The sequence below is a fragment of the Ahaetulla prasina genome, chromosome 1 (assembly GCF_028640845.1).
Source record: "Ahaetulla prasina isolate Xishuangbanna chromosome 1, ASM2864084v1, whole genome shotgun sequence".
Taxonomy (NCBI): Eukaryota; Metazoa; Chordata; class Lepidosauria; order Squamata; family Colubridae; genus Ahaetulla; species Ahaetulla prasina.
Window position 1 is genome coordinate 14,313,272 of NC_080539.1, and position 14,720 is coordinate 14,327,991.

Sequence of the window (14,720 nt, forward strand, 5' to 3'; positions counted from 1 at the left end):
AATCTGGAGGGAAATGTCTATGGAGAGATTCTTAGTCCTCCAAGTTGTCGTTGTCCCAAAGGTGCTTTTTCCAAAAGGCAACTGGACTTTCTTCGTTTTTCCTTGGAAGACATTTCGCTTCTCATCCAAGAAGCTTCTTTGGTTCTTGCTTCAGTTCTTCCTTTTTCTGTAGGGGAGGGAAGTTGCTGAAGACGGCATCAGAATGAGTTTAGGAGTGAACATTGGCAAAAAGCAGCAGCGGAATGATTATTCCCAGATTGCTCAAGTTGCGTTCACACATCGCCTGTATTTCAAGCCTGCTTGCTTTCCCGGCTTGTCTGTTGCCAGCTGCCTGGTGAGTAACACAGCTTGAAAAGGGAAAAGGGAAATAAGCTCTCCAGGCACCTCACAGTCGGTAGAAGTTTCCATGTTTTGTTCAAAAGCTGTTGCAGCAGAAAACACAGTTGGTAGGTTTTGTTTTTTTCATCCTTGTTTTCTCATTCCTGGCTGGGAAGCTCCGGGAAGGATGAGAAGGGATTATAAATCTCCACGTGATTTCCTGAAAGATGGTGGAGCCCAAATGAATGGGTAGGGACTGATGTGATTTGGAGTTGAGAATAATAGAATAACAGAGCTGGAAGGGACCTTGGAGGTCTTCTAGTCCAACCCCCTGCTCAAGCAGAAAAGCCATTTCAGACAAACACTTGTCCGGTCTCTTCTTAAAAGCTTTGATTGATTGATTGATTGATTGATTGATTGATTTGATTTTTATACCGCCCTTCTCCCGAAGGACTCAGGGCGGTTTACAGCCAACATAAAACAATTTTATAAATAGAATTAAAAAATATTTTTAAAAACTTATTCAAATTGGCTAACCCCATTTAAAAACTATAATTGAAAGATAATAAAAACCCCAATTAAAAACCGTAGGCCAGCCCTGCGCGGTGAAACAAAAAGATCTTGAGTTCACGGCGGAAGGTCCGGAGGTCGGGAAGTAATCGTAACCCTAGAGGAAGCTCATTCCAGAGGGTAGGTGCTCCCACAGAGAACGCTCTCCCCCTGGGGGTCGCCAGCCGACATTGTTTGGCTGACGGCACCCTGAGGAGACCCTCCCTGTGTGAGCGCACAGGTCGGTGGGAGGCTATCGATGGTAGCAGGCGGTCCCATAAATAGCCCGGTTCTATGCCATGGAGCGCTTTAAAGGTGGTAACCAACACCTTGAATTGCATCCGGAAGACCACCGGCAACCAGTGCAGCTTGCGCAGGATAGGTGTTATATGGTGTGATGGTCATCTCTCCGTAACAACGCCTGCTATTTATCATGGTGCTCTCTGTAACTCTTCACATCCATTCCCAGTTGCAAAGCCTGGAGAAATACTTGCTCTTTGGCAGCCCGTCCATATGTCTAAACATGCTGCTTAAAGAGACCATGAATCTATCTTCTGGAGTCTCAAGTCCAATGGCCCTTTTGCATTCTTCAGAACTGTGGTCACCAGAGAGCCGTGATGGCGAACCTACGGCACATGTGCCGAAAGTGACACGCAGAGCCATCTCTCCCGGCATGTGAGCCATTGCCCGTTGCTCTTCCTGGTTCTGGCGCACCAGCCAGCTGGTCATGCACACGGGAGCAATGGAAACTGGAAGAGCAGTTTCAGCTTGCGCAGCGCACATGCGCACCGGCCACCTGGTATTCCGGTTCTGGCTCACATGCACACGGGAAGACCAGCTAGCCGGTGCGCATGTGCGGGCCACAAATTGGAAGATCATCTTCCCAGCGTGTGCATGTGCACCAGGCAGCTGCTCTTCCGGTTTCCGGCATGCGCACACACGCGCGCTTCCATTTCAGCACTCAGTGCCGAAAAGGTTCGCCAACACCATCATAGAGGGCAGCTTAACTCCTCTTGTGGGCCACTTGTTCTGAGCAACTAGCTCTGGATGAGCTAATGTGCAGGATCATTAGAACATAGAATATCAGAGTTGGAAGGGATCTTGGAGGACTTGCAATCCAAACTCCTGTTCTAGCACGAAACTCTATTGTCTATGCCGTTTCAGATAGGTGGCTGTCCAGTCTCTTCTTAAAAGCCTCTGGTGATGGAGCACCCACAGCTTCTGAAGGCAAGTTGTTCTACAGATTGACTGTTCTTGCTGTCAGGACATTTCTCCTTAGTTCTAGATTGCTTCTCTCCTTGATTAGTTTCCACCCATTATTTCTAGTCTTGCATTTGGGTACTTTGGAAAAGAGGTTGATCCCCTCTTCTTTGTGGCAGCCCTCCAGATATTAGAACACTACTATCATGTCACCCCTGGTCCATCTTTTCACTAGACTAGCCATACCTAATTCCTGCAACCGTTCCTCATAGGTTTTAGTCTCCAGGCCTCTAATCAGCTTTGTTGCTCTTCTCTGCACTTTTTCCACAGTCTCAACCAGGGTGGATTTGATTTAAATCAACTCGACTTAAATCATAATTTTTAAAGAGCAGCTGTCATCTCTGTCCTGCAGCGGCTCCTCCTCTGACCTGCTGTTGACTTACCGACAGTCCCGATATTACAGAATATACACAGCCTCATGCTACATAACTAAGCTCCATTTCATGATGAATAAACTAAATTATTAATGTATCTTAAATAGAAAATTATCTTGAGGTAGATTTTTACTCCAAAAGCATTTTATTAAAATAAATTTGATAAAAATAAAAAAAAACCAATCCGATTTAAATTTAAAAAAATCTGATTTAAATTTTTAAAAATCAGATTTCTTAATTTTTTAAAAAAAATCATTAATTTTTATCCACCTTGGTCTCAGCATCTTTTTTTATGTATGATGTGGTGACCAAAACTGGATGCAGCTTCTATCCTTGCACGATATTTCCTAATGGATGCCAATCCTGGAATATTGTACAGATTTTTCATAAAACTTAAGTTTTATCGTATCTATCACGACGCCATAGCGATAAGCACATAAACATGCTTTTCTCCCAATTTTTATCTCATCTTCCTCCTCCATCTAGCATTCAGAATAGCTTACAGCAATAACAGTAATTATAAAAGCTAAAAATAAAAGCAATGCTATTAAATTATTTCCATCCTGATGTCATGTAGGTTCAAGTAATTGGTGGAAATTAAAATATAAAAGATAGAGAATCTCTTGATGTGGATGGCCACCTGTTTTGTTAGGTCACCCTGGGCTTTCATTTTCTCAGAAATTGATGGTTATGTAGCTACCTGGTCTCAGGCTGGAGCAGATTTGGCAGCTGTTTAATTTAAAAGCCAAGAAGATGAATGTTTTTGACTTAGAGAGTTGGAGATGATTACTAAGAAGCACCGTGGACGGCAGGAGAAATCAATTCATCAATCGTGGACCAAATAAAGACAAACCGCTCCCTTAAAACTATAACTCAGAAAGAGAAACTTGCAGGTTTTGAATCTGTGGTGCAGGTGGAACGATGGATTAGGGCAGGGGGGTCTCCCAACTTGGCGACTTTCAGGCTTCAGGGTGGCTGGCTGAGGAATTCTGCGAGTTGAAATCCGCAAGACTTACAAGTTGCCAAGTTTGGAGAGTCCTGAATTAGGGAAAACACAACTCTTTGCAGCTTCTTTTTTGTATCTTCAACGTCTTGACTTTCACACAACACTTAAACACACTTTGGGATTTAGTATCATGAGTTGTGGTGTGGAGCAACATCTTGGCCGGCTTCAAAAAAGGTTGGGACCAATTCATGAGACTCATGAGGTTCAGTGACTCTTAGCAATTTCTTTTCAGAAGGATCTATGGAGATTCTCAGTATTCCAGGTCATGGTTGTCCCTGACCTTCGGACATCCCGTCGCGAACTGAAGACGCATCTTTTTATTTGCGCGGGGCTGTCTTGAATTTTATCTTTTATCAATTTTTAAACGGGGTTTTTTGTATGGAAATTTTTTAATGTTAGGCTAATTTAAATAAGTTTTTTAAATGGTATTTTAATCTGTATATTGTATTGTTTTATCTTGCCTGTACACCGCCCTGAGTCCTTCGGGAGAAGGGCGGTATAAAAATCAAATAAATAAATAAATAAATAAATAAATAAATAAATAAATAAATAAATAAATAATAAATAAATAAATAAATAAATAAATAAATAAATAAATAAATAAATAAATAAATGGACCTTTCTTTCAAGAGGCAACTGGATTTCCTTGTTTTTCGTTTCGCTTCTCATCCAAGAAGCTTCTTCAGCCTTATTCAGTTGCCTCTTGAAAAAGCTCCTTTGGGACAATTTTCAGAAAAGGTTCTAGGGCTGAGAGAGAATGAGAGGCACATAGATCCCCAACTGGCTCTGTGCCTAAGACAGGACTAGAAATTCATGTTCTCCCAGTTTCTTTAAGCACTACACCAAACAGACTGTTTGTGACGGTTTGTGGAAGCCGCAGTTTGAAATGTCAAACCTTACAAACACAGAAATTAAGCTTAAGTTGGTCTCACCTAATGAAACGGAGAAACTTCTCCAGGTCCTTTCTGTGGCATCACATACATTGCATTGCCAATTTGGGGTTCAGATTGAATGCTTGTGGCCCGATTGTGTTGTTGAAGCTAAGAGTAGTTTGTTTTATAGTTGCAGGCAGCCCGGAGTGGCATTTTGGTGAGTTGGCCATCAAATCATTGTTGACTCCTAGTGACTATATAGATAGATTTTCTCTGGGGTGATCTGTCCCTAACCTGGTCCTTCTTCTGTTTCAATGGTGACTTTACGCTATAGCTTAGCACAGGGGTCTGCAAACTTGGCTCTTTTAAGACTTGTGGACTTCAACTCCCAGAATTCCTCAGCCAGCAAAGCTGAGGGTGGGTGGCTTTCTTTGCTATCCAGGTAGTCCTTGACTTATAACAATTCACATAGTGACCGTTCAAAGTTACAACGGGACTGAAAAAAGTGACATATGACCATTTTTCACACTTAAGACTATTGCAGCATCCCCAGGGTCATGTGATCATAATCCAGCTGCTTGGCAATTGACTCATATTTATGACGGTTGCACTGTCCTGGGGTCATGTGATCCCCTTTGGCAACCTGACAAGCAAAATCAATGGAGACGCCAGATTCACTTAACAACCATGTTCCCAACTGAACAACTGCCATGATTCACTTAACAAATGTGGCAACAAAGGTCATAAAATGGGGCAAAATTGATTTAACAGATGTCTCACTTAGCAACAGAACTTTTGGGCTCAATTGTGGTCGTAAGTCGAGAACTTATTTACCTGTACTGCTACTACACATAGAAAATCTACATTTTCTGCATCTGGGTGGCATTTACATACGTACATGCAGGGGTGAAATCCAGCAGGTTCTGACAGGTTCTAGAGAACCGGTAGCGGAAATTTTGAATAGTTCGGAGAACCGGCAAACGCCACCTCTGGCTGGCCCCAGAGTGGGGTGGGAATGCAGATTTTGCAATATCCTTCCCCAGGAGTGGGGAGGGAATAGGAATTTTGCATCTTAAAGCTGCCAAGGTAAACAAACTGTATAGGTAGACCTCGACTTACGACCACAATTGAGCCCAAAATTTCTGTTATTAGGTAAGACATTTGTTAAGTGAGTTTTGCCCCATTTTATGACCTTTCTTGTTAAGTGGCCCTCTGGGTTATCGAGGGCCTGCCTTAACGAGGCCTGCCTTAACGAGGGGTCTTGGGACCCGGAGAGGTGGCATGCGAGGAAGAAGAATCTGGGGGGTTTTTTAAATCGTTTTTTAAATAAGGGTTTTTAAGGGGAGGGATTTGACGGGTGGGGTGAGAACCCGTCGGGAGGGATCCAGCCCTGTGCTAGTTCGCGACACTATTCCATCTTGTCTGAAGGCAGGGGAGGGCGTTCCAGGTTTAGAGGATGTTCGATCTATGCGGTAAGTGGGAGAGGCAGATATGGCGGGGGAGGGCCGTGCGAGTTGTGGGAGCACGCGTTCGATGTCTGAAAGCGATCGCGTGCTCCGGCCCCTCAGTCCCTACCCGTTCCTCGGGTGGCCATGATCCTCAGAGCTTGGATCTTCGGCTGATGTTATGTAATGCCCGGTCCGTGGTTAATAAGGCTCCCCTGATTTGCGATCTTATTCAGGGGGAGTCCGCGGACCTTATGGGCATCACGGAAACCTGGTTGGGCCCAGAGGGGGGGGTCCCCCTTGTTGAAATGTGCCCTCCAGGTTTCCGAGCATTTCATCAGCCGAGGGTCCAAGGCAGGGGTGGGGGGGTGGCGGTTGTTATCAAGGAGGATCTAGAGCCGAGGGAGACCACTATTCCTCAGATTGCCGGTTGTGAATCCCTCTATGTGTGGTGGGGCTATAGGAACCAGTTGGGCTTGGTGATCGCGTACCTGGCTCCTTGCTGCGTGACCACAGCCCTGCCTGAGCTGTTGGAGGTACTTGCTGCTGTGGCGGTTGAGACCCCCAGACTTATAGTCATGGGGGATTTCAACCTGCCATCAGCTGGCTTGTCATCGACGGCAGCTCGGGAGTTCTTGGCTTCCATGACGGCCTTGGACCTGATTCGAGTAAATGATGGCCCTACGCACACGGGGGGAGGCACACTAGATCTGCTTTATATCTCTGGACAGTGGTTAAATGATCTGGTATTAGATGAGTTAGTGTCATGGTCGGATCATTTTCTCCTTCGCCTAGACTTCCGAACCGCCATTCACCACCGCAGGGAGACGGAACCTACACGGTGGTTCCGTCCCAGGCGCCTGATGGACCCCGAGAGGTTCCTGACGGAGCTTGGGCCATTCCCTGAGGAACTGGCCCACGGCACGACTGAGGAACTGGTCGTGGCCTGGGAACAGGCCGCGGCCGGGGCCTTGGACCGTGTCGCGCCTTTGCGGCCTCTGACCCGGCGTAGATCTCGACCGGCCCCTTGGTTCTCCAAGGGGCTGAGGGAGATGAAACGCCGGAGAAGACGCCTGGAGAGCACCTGGAGGTCCAGTCGCTCTGAAACTGATCGGACACTAGTTAGGTCCTATTCTAGGACCTACCTAGTGGCAATGAGGGAAGCGAGGCGTTCCTATGCCTCCACCCTCATTGCGTCGGCAGATAACCGCCCGGCCGCCCTGTTTCGGGTGACCCGCTCTCTCCTACATCAGGAGGTGCGGGATGACCCTTTGCAGGGACGAGCCGAGGAGTTTAGCGGTTATCTATACGATAAAATCGCTCAGCTGAGGGACGGTCTGGATCGAATTTGGGATGATCCAAGCGAGGGAGAGGCACGTCTTGTTGAGTCCATTTGGGATGAGTTTGACCCTGTGGCTCCGAGGCGTGGACAGGTTGTTGGGGAGGCTTCACGGCACGACATGTTTCCTGGCCCCGTGCCCTTCCTGGCTGGTACTGGCCACTCAGGAGGTGACACGAGGCTGGCTCCAGAGGATTATCAACACTTCTTTGTTGGAAGGGGTTTTCCCTGCCGCCTTGAAAGAGGCGGTGGTGAGACCCCTCCTTAAGAAGCCCTCCCTGGACCCAGCTATTTTGGGTAATTATCGTCCAGTCTCCAACCTTCGCTTTGTTGCGAAGGTTGTAGAGAGTGCCGTGGCGCGACAGCTACCCCAATACCTGGATGAAGACGTCTATCTAGACCCGTTCCAGTCCGGCTTCCGACCCGGATACAGCACGGAGACAGCTTTGGTCGCATTGGTGGATGATCTCTGGAGGGCTCGGGACGGGTTATTCCTCTGCCCTGGTCCTATTAGACCTCTCAGCGGCGTTCGATACCATCGACCATGGTATCTTGCTGCGCCGGTTGGGGGGATTGGGAGTGGGAGGCACCGTATATCGGTGGTTCTCCTCCTATCTCTCCGACCGGTTGCAGATGGTGTTGACAGGGGCAGAGGTGGGCGAGGGGCCTCACTTGTGGGGTCCCTCAGGGTCGATTCTCTGCCCTTCTGTTCAACATCTACATGAAGCCGTTGGGTGAGATCATCAGTGGTTTCGGGGTGAGATACCAGCAGTACGCTGATGACACCCAGCTGTACTTTTCCACCCCGGACCACCCCAATGAAGTTGTTGAAGTGCTGTCCCAGTGCTTGGAAGCCGTACGGGTCTGGATGGGGAGAAACAGGCTCAAGCTTAATCCCTCCAAGACGGAGTGGCTGTGGATGCCGGCACCCCGATTCAGTCAGCTGCAGCCGCGGCTGGCTGTTGGAGGCTAGTTATTGGCCCCAAAGGATAGGGTGCGCAACTTAGGTGTCCTCCTGGACGATCGGCTGTCATTTGAAGATCATTTGACGGCCGTCTCCAGGGGGGCCTTCCACCAGGTCCGCCTGGTTCGGCAGTTGCGCCCCTTCCTTGATCGGGAGGCCTTATGCACGGTCACTCATGCGCTCGTTACCTCTCGCTTGGATTACTGTAATGCTCTCTACATGGGGCTCCCCTTGAAGTGCGCTCGGAGGCTTCAGTTAGTCCAGAATGCAGCTGCGCGGGTTATAGAGGGAGCTACACGTAGCTCCCATGTAATACCGATCCTGCGCAGGCTGCACTGGCTGCCTGTGGCTTTCCGAGTGCACTTTAAGGTGTTGGTTATGACCTTTAAAGCGCTCCATGGCTTAGGACCTGGGTACTTACGGGACCGCCTGCTGCTACCACATGCCTCCCACCGACCCGTACGCTCCCATAGAGAGGGACTTCTCAGGGTGCCGTCCGCCAAATAATGCCAGCTGGCGGCCCCCAGGGGAAGGGCCTTCTCTGTGGGGGCGCCCACACTCTGGAATGAGCTTCCCCCGGGTCTACGTCAAATACCTGACCTTCGGACATTTCGTCGCGAACTAAAAACACATCTCTTTATCCGCGCGGGGCTGGCTTAAATTAGTTTTAATGGGAAATTTTATTAATTTTAAATGGGGTTTTTTAGTATGGAAATTTTTAATCTCAGGCTAATTTAAATAAGTTTTTTAAATGGTATTTTAATCTGTATATTGTATTGTTTTATTTTGCCTGTACACCGCCCTGAGTCCTTCGGGAGAAGGGCGGTATAAAAATCAAATAAATAAATAAATAAATAAGTGAAGCACTGCAGTCGATAAGTTAGTAACCTGGTCGTTAAGTGGATCTGGCTTCCCCCTTGACTTTGCTTGTCAAAAGGTTGCAGGAAAAGGTGGTCACATAACCCCGAGACACTGCAACCGTTGTAAATATGAACCAGTTGCTAAGCATCTGAATTTTGATTATATGCTCATGGGGATGCTACAATGGTTGTAACTATGAAAAATGGTCATGTCCCTTTTTCAGTGCAGTTGTAACTCTGAACAGTCACTAAATGAAGTGTTGTAAGTCGAGGACTATATATTACAATACAGATAGTACTCAACTGGCTCCTTAGTGATCTTTCTAAATTACGACTGACCTATCTTTCGGCTACTTGTCTCAAAGGTGCTTTTTCAAGAAGTAACTGGGCTTTATTTTTCCTTGAAGAGGTTTCGCTTCTCATCCAAGAAGCTTCTTCAATTCTGAAGCTTCTTCTTCAGAAGAAGCAGCTTCTTGGATGAGAAAGGAAATGTCTTCAAGGAAAAGCAAAGAAAGTCTAGTTGCCGCTTGAAAAAGCACCTTTGGGACAACCATGATCTGGGTTGTGAAAAGGATCTTGGAGTCCTAGTGGACAACCATTTAAATATGAGCCCAGAAATGTGTAGCAGCTGCCAAAAAAGCCAACACAGTTCTAGGCTACATAAACAGAGGGATAGAATCAAGGTCACGTGAAGTGTTAATACCACTTTATAATGCCTTGGTAAGTCCACACTTGGAATACTGCATTCAGTTTTGGTCACCACGATGTAAAAAAGATGCCAAGACTCTAGAAAGAGTGCAGAGAAGAGCAACAAAGATGATGAGTGGACTGGAGGCTAAAACAGGAAGAATGGTTGCAGGAACTGGGTATGTCTAGTTTAATGAAAAGAAGGACTAGGGAGACATGATAGCAGTGTTCCAATATCTCAGGGGTTGCCACAAAGAAGAGGGAGTCAAACTATTCTCCAAAGCACCTGAGGGTAGAACAAGAAGCAATGGGTGGAAACTAATCAAGGAGAGCTGCAACTTAGAACTAAGGAGAAATTTCCTGACAGTTAGAATAATTAATCAGTGGAACAACTTGCCTGCAGAAGTTGTAAATGCTCCAACACTGGAAATTTTAAAGAAAATGTTGGATAACCATTTGTCTGAAATGATGTAGGGTTTCCTGCCTGGGCAGGGGGTTGGACTAGAAGACCTCCAAGGTCCATTCCAACTCTGTTGTTGTTGTTGTTGTTGTTGTTGTTGTTGTCATCATCATCATCATCATCATCATCATCATCAAGGAGAGAAGCAACCTAGAACTAAATAGGAATTTCCTGACAGAATAATTAATCAGTTGAACAACTTGCCTCCAGAAGTTGTGAATGCTCCAACACTGGAAGTTTTTAAGAAGATGTTGGATAACCATTTGTCTGAAGTGGTGTTTTCCGCCTAAGCAAGGGGTTGGAGTAGAAGACCTCGAAGATCCCTTCCAACTCTGTTATTTTATTTGATGACTGAGAATCTCCATAGACCTTTGGGCTACTCATGATCCAAATTCCAAGTTATTATGGTTTTATGGCACTTTCCAGTTTTAAACAAGATCATGCCGTAGCAAACAATGAGTTTGCTTAATAACCACAGCATTCACTAAAGAACTGTCACACAAAAGACATAAAATTGGGTGGGTCAGGTAGAATTCAGGATGTCCTGGTGATTGGCCCAAAGATATTCAGCTGGCTTTCACATCAAGATTAGACTAGAACTCCTGGTCTCCTGGCTTCTAGGCCAGCACCTTAACCACTATATCGAACTGGCTCTTCCTTCTGGTTTTTCACACATTCCTCCAGAGTGTTCGTTCTTTGCAAACTTTGTGGTTCCTCAAAGCATGGAGATGCTCTTACCTGTAAACAGCGTAGGAGGAGATGGGCGTAAAGTCTGTGGCAGTCCAAAATCAGGAAGTGTCTGGCAGCATATTTCCCACCTAACGAATTTATAACGAGGCAGAAATCTTTGCAAGTTACAGCTGACTTGATTCAACAAATAAAAGTGCCTGGAGGCAATTGCCTGTGGGTGATGCCACTGGTTATCTAAGGATCCAAGCACAGAGAATAAATGTGCAGTTAACCTATAAGGTAACAGATTTATTGTGAAGATAAATTCAGCAGGGCTAGCCAATGCAAATAGTATGAATATTATTACCAATCTCTACTATTATTAAAAGATTAGGGGCAGTGTTGTTGTTGTTTTTTGTTGCACTTTAAAATTGGCAACACACAAATAGCATTTAGCAACAGTGCTTAGATTTAAATAGTTTTACAGCCTGGGCTACGGATGGTTTCCTTGAACCTTTGGGAGGGCGAAAATGCCCTACCCAGCTTCTTGAGGCCAAAAATGGGCCTGTTTCCAGCCTTCCTGTAGGCCCATTTTTCGCCCTTCCTGAGCCTCTGTGCGTGCCCTGCACTTACCTGCAACCAAAATGGGCTGTGTGGGGACTCCTGGGAGAGGCGGGTTCGGGAGGGCCAGCCAGGAGTGGGACTTGGGGGTTCTCCGAACTGCACAGAGTCTTAGTTAGAGGTTCTCCCGAACCCCTGCAAACCCCCAGCGGCCCACCCCTGCCTTAGTTTAACAAGATCCCCCAAATCTCTTAAGGATCCTGTTTACAGGCTAATCTCGTCTGCTAATGTTTTCTATTTCTTAAAAAGCAACACTTCCACCTCCTGCTGTTTTCTGTGCATCCAAGCAATTTGTTTCTGGAAGGTTACCTTTCCCTCCCTTTTGGATCGATAGAGTGTGGCAAGGAACTAATACTCCAAGATTATCTTTGGCTGAGTGATTATTATTATTATTTCTTTGTTTATTTAAATTGGCAAATGGCACAAGTGTTGCCGTTGCCAAAAGATAAGTTTGTTTGCTGTGGGATTTATTTCCTTTCAACCATGGGCTATTTAAAGGACACCGCAGCAGTTGTTAAGTTACTTTTGTCTTTGTAGCTCTAGGGCAGGGGTGTCCAACCAACCTTAAGACTGATGGACTTTCACTTCCAGAATTCCCCCCACCGACATGGGAACACTGCTGCCTTCTTGGCAAGATTTGTTGTTTTTGCTTGATGTATTTTGAGCATTAAGGCGAGAAAGACCAACTCTTGGACATTTATTTATTAATATTTAGTTTTCTTAGGTTGTCACCGGGCTATCAGCGGTGGTCTTCACAACACTGAATGGGATGCAGCAGCAATTCCTATGGTGAAAATAGCTAATGAAAAATATAAATTGTTTTGCTAATTTCTAGCTTTTAGTTGGCCTTCATGACTAACAGGTTACTCATGCTGTTCTAGGTATTTTCCTCTTAATGGACTAGCAACGTGGGCTGTATGTTTTTTTTTCTTCAAATTGACTCTTCCAAAGGTTTAAGGGCTCTTAATGATGTTTACTTTTGCGTGCCATTTGACATAGGCTCCTCGGCTTTGAGCAAAGAGCCATTTGAATCAGGCCCGTAATTGCTGTTGCTATTTATATTTATTTATTGCATCTTATTGTCCCTTCTGACCATATGGAACATCAGCTGTCCTCTGATCTATAAGCTGTCACCAGATATGGCTGTTATCTGGAAAATTCATGCAAGCTGCCACAAAGAAGAGGGGCTCAAGCTATTCTCCAAAGCACTTGAAGGCAGGACAAGAAGCAATGGAGGGACACTTAATCAAGGAGAGAAGGACCAACCTAGAACTAAGGAGAAATTTCCTCACAGAACAATTAATCAATGGAATGACTTGCCTCCAGAAGTTGTGAATGCTCCAACACTGGAGGTTTTTAAGAAGAGATAGGACAACCATTTGTCTGAAATGGTATAGGGCTTCCTGCCTGAGCAGGGGGTTGGACTAGAAGACCTCTAAGGTCCCTTCCAACTCTGTTATTCTGTTAAGGACTGATACTAAGGAATCCTGAAGGTGAATTGGAGCAGTGTGTGTGTGTGAGTGTCTCTGTGGGTAGACAATGCTGACAGGGCAGGTGATATTGGGCTAAAAGATAAGCAAGCTCAGTGTTTACTTATTTATATACCACCTTTATAACTTTTATAAATAACCCAAGGTTGAGAACTTACCTATTTCACCTTCCTATTTTCCACACAGCAACCCTATGAGGTTGGATGGGTTCAGAAAGAGTGACAGGCCCAAAGTTATCCAAAGTTGGTTTTCATAACTTAGCCAAAACTAGAACTCTTCATTTACTGGTGGTTGCCCCAAAGTCACCTAGCTGGCTTTTATGCCTAAAGCAGGGTTAGAATTCTTAATTTCTTGGTGATTGGCCCAGATTCACCCAGCATAAGGGAGGATTAGAACTCACAGCCTTCTGGTTTATTAATCTGGTGCCTTCACCACTAGACCAAACTGGCTTTTGGTATGTTACCTTCAATGTTAGGTCAAGTTCTTGGCTCTCTGTGTGGGAAGTTGAAGAAGATTCCATTCCTAGCATCTCCGGTTAAAAGAATCTGGAGCAAATGATGACAAACCATATCCTGCTGAAAAGCCTAGCAAGTCATTGCCAGGAAGAGAATGAATCATGGTACTTTGGGATTTTTTTTTTAATGAAAAATGGACTAAAATATTTTTTACAAACAACATAGCTGTAGTTGGAGATCCAGGTTGACATCTACGTTTAGCCCAGGGGTCTCCAACCTTGGTCCCTTTAAGACTTGTGGACTTCAACTCCCAGAGTTCCTCAGCCAGCTTTGCTGGCTGAGGGACTCTGGGAGTTGAAGTCCACAAGTCTTAAAGGGACCAAGGTTGGAGACCCCTGCTTTAGCCCATAGAAACAAATTGCATTTGTGCTAATCTACCTCTTCCAACCAAACCTACCTCACTGAGTTATTTTTTTATGTGGCTACAATGAAAGGTAATTTGTGCGTAAACCACTGAGTTCCTTGGGAGAAGGCAGGAATTAAACCACCCGTCTTTTATTAGATACTTTTGTGACCTGTATAAAATAGCGAGTACATGTAAAATCAATACTGATCAAAGAAAGAAGCAACTGATCAAAGAAACTGATCAAAGAAACTGATCAAAGAAAGAAGCAACTTAGAACTAAGGAGAAATTTCCTGACAGTTAGAACAATTAATAAGTGGAACGACTTGCCTTCAGAAGTTGTGAATGCTCCAACACTGGAAATTTTTAAGAAAATGTTGGACAACTATTTCTCTGAAATAATGTAGGATTTCCTGCCTGGGCAGGGGGTTGGACTAGAAGGCCTCCAAGGTCCCTTCCAACTCTGATGTTATGTTATGTTATGTTATGACTTGCCTGCAGAAGTTGTGAATGCTCCAACACTGGAAATTTTTAAGAAAAAGTTGGATGACCATCTGACTGAGATGGTGTAGGGTTTCCTGCCTGGGCAGGGGGTTGGACTAGAAGGCCTCCAAGGTCTCTTCCAACTCTGTTGTTATATTATATTATATTAATAAATGCTTTGTTCATTCTGACTTTGCTGCTCTGGCATACTGATTGGGGAATTCTGGGAGTGAGTTCACATACCGTATTTTTTGGAGTATAAGACGCAGCTTGGTTTTTTGGGAGGAAAATGGGGGGGGAGGGAATCTGCCTACCAGGTATTCATCTGGCTAGCAACCTTAGTCTGGTCAGCTTCAGTACATTAGTTTGCTGGTTTTTTATCTCCTGCTTGGGGATAAAAAACAGCTTCTAAGGCAGAGCTGAGAGGAAGCAGCAATGAAAAAAGCAGGCAAAGCCCGGGGAGA

The 14,720-nt window shown here is 45.3% G+C and overlaps 1 protein-coding gene across 1 annotated transcript in view; it reads left to right on the plus strand.

Moving 5' to 3' along the window:
- The window catches only part of SGSM2 (small G protein signaling modulator 2), a 164,075-nt gene that overhangs the window by 11,668 nt on the left and 137,687 nt on the right, over window positions 1-14,720 (plus strand). The window lies entirely within an intron of this gene.